Source organism: Cajanus cajan, chromosome 3 (assembly GCF_000230855.2).
Source record: "Cajanus cajan strain Asha chromosome 3, NIPB_CcT2T_4, whole genome shotgun sequence".
Taxonomy (NCBI): Eukaryota; Viridiplantae; Streptophyta; class Magnoliopsida; order Fabales; family Fabaceae; genus Cajanus; species Cajanus cajan.
This window is the reverse complement of record NC_138519.1, coordinates 32,062,499-32,064,921: the sequence shown is the minus strand read 5'-3', so window position 1 is coordinate 32,064,921 and position 2,423 is coordinate 32,062,499. Positions and strand designations below refer to the sequence as shown.

At 34.0% G+C, this 2,423-nt stretch overlaps 1 pseudogene; it reads right to left on the bottom strand.

The window, feature by feature from the left end:
* Positions 1–403: 403 nt before the first annotated feature.
* On the bottom strand, positions 404–2,137 carry LOC145955733 (putative UDP-rhamnose:rhamnosyltransferase 1 pseudogene; annotated as a pseudogene).
* Between the last annotated feature and the right edge of the window lie 286 nt (positions 2,138–2,423).

Below are 2,423 nucleotides of genomic sequence, written 5' to 3'. Positions count from 1 at the left end.
TAAATAGAATACTAAATTAAAATAAAAATTTATTCATTTTACATGACTCAATTTTTATTCTTGCATCGTCATAATCATAGTTTGCTTAAATTTCCATATAAACATTAATTAACAACATTCAATCCAAATGCAAGTAAATAGAATTTAAATTTGAAAGTATATGTCAACTAATAGCCATTGTTATAAAGCATTCTTTCTCATATTTTCTTATGAACATTTTTTCAATTATCTCACACACTTAACAAAAAAAGTCAATATTTTTATCAGATGGTAGATAAATCGAACAGACAATTCTCAAAGATAAAGTTAAAAATAAAGATATAATTAAATACAAAATAAATAGTGTGTCAATAATAACAAATGACTTCTAATTTCTAAATGACATTTGAAATTTACCCTTAAATTTGCATAATTAAAAGTCACTCGAGCATCACAATTATAATTCATTTTTGAAATTTTGATCGATACCACAAAACTCAACAAACAAACGTCAATATGACAACATATTACAAGAAAGAACAACACCAAACCATTTTTTCATCAACAGGTGATGTTATGCTAATGATAATAAAAACTAAAATCTGAAATGCTAGGATCTTTATACTGCAACAATAGAGCAAAGGAATTACATTTCACTCTGAATATTTGTAACATTGTGAAGCTAAAATTTTATTAACACACTTATGAAATGGGAATGTTCATCAGTCCAATACTTCATTGCATCAATCGGAAATCACATATTATGATGTATGATAGATTAGTTTAAGTGTTATACCTTAACGACAGGCTTATGGATTTCCATATAATCAACAAACTCATCAATATATTTTTGGTTCAGTTCTTTGTTCCCAAATATCTTGCTCATCCCCTCTGCTTGTCTTCTATAAGTTTTTCCTTCCTCTTTGGACATCACGAGTCTTAATGCTTTGGCCACCGAGTCCCTAGTGAACTTCCCATCAAGCTTATTCTTGTCTACTTTGACCCCTACCTTCTTCTCCTCCATTCTCCCAGCAATTAAGAATTGTTCATTTTGGAAGGGCAACATAATAAGTGGACACCCAACTTGAAGACCCTCTATCACTGAACTCCAACCACAGTGAGTAAAGAATCCCCCAACACTCTTGTGTGCTAAAATCCTTATTTGTGGGGCCCATGTTTTCCACACCATTCCCCTCTTTGACTCACTCTCAAATGAGTCACTACTAGAAGAGGTGTTTTGCTTCTTTAGAACCCAAAAAAAGGAAAAACCAGATTGTTCTAATCCCATAGCAATTTCAGTAAAGTCTTCATCACTTAGTGTCACCTCACTTCCAAATGCTACATAAATCACCGATCTTTTTTCCTGTTTATCTAACCAACTAAGTATGTTATCCCACTTCTCATCCTTGCTCTCTTCACTGAACTCTAGTGAAGGTGGCAATAACCCAATTGGAATCACTGTTTTCCTACTTAAGGTTTCAAGCAATTTGAGAGACTCACCTTCAATCTCCATGCAGCTTCTTGCAGCTATCACTTCAACACCATCCAAGATTTTTGTTACTCGAAAGAAGTCCGAAACCCCAGATTCATCTTGCACAGCGTGGTTATCAACAAGAGCTTTGTCCTCCGGAGATTCACATGTCTTTCGGATAAACAAATCCAAAATGGAAAACAAACCAAATGCGCTCAAAATAGAGAAAAAGATCCATGAGATCCCTAGCTTAGAAGTTATCGGGGGCAACCAGTGTGGTGCAAAGTCGCATATGATCCAATCAGGTTTGCATGTCTCCAGAAACTTCATCAAAGGTTGTTCTAAACCATCAAAAGCCTTCTTGAGGAATGGAACAATGTGGTGAGGAACATCCATTGTGGCCTCTGCATTTTGTGGGAGATTTTCAACATGGGGTAGTGGAAGTTCTATCAGATCCACCAAAGCTTGTAAATTTTGGGGAACTTTTGGGAGGCGATGGATGTTTCTAGGAGTGGAAATGAAAGAAATTTTGTGACCCTTTTGAGCTATGAGCTTTGAAAGCTCAAAAAATGGGCTTATGTGACCAAAGGCTAGCCATGGAAACACAGCAATGTGCAGCTTCTGGTGCTGTTCCGCCATGGATAAAATTTGAGATATTGTATACTTTCTCTATAAAGTTACAGTATACAGTTTATTTAACTTTATATTTTGACAATATTATAATTATGCAATTATTGTGAGGCCTTGACTTTCCGTGCATTTGCTATCTAGCTGGGTCCCCGAATTTGATATTTTGGCAATGAAGGATCGCAACCACAAGTGACTAGTGACTACAATAATATACGTACAATCTGCAAGTGTCGAAAGCAAATTTTAATGATAATTTTTATTTTAATATTTTAGTTAATAACATACTTTAAATGTATATGTCAAAATTATTATAAATATATATAAAATAAAGTGTTGAAAGCAA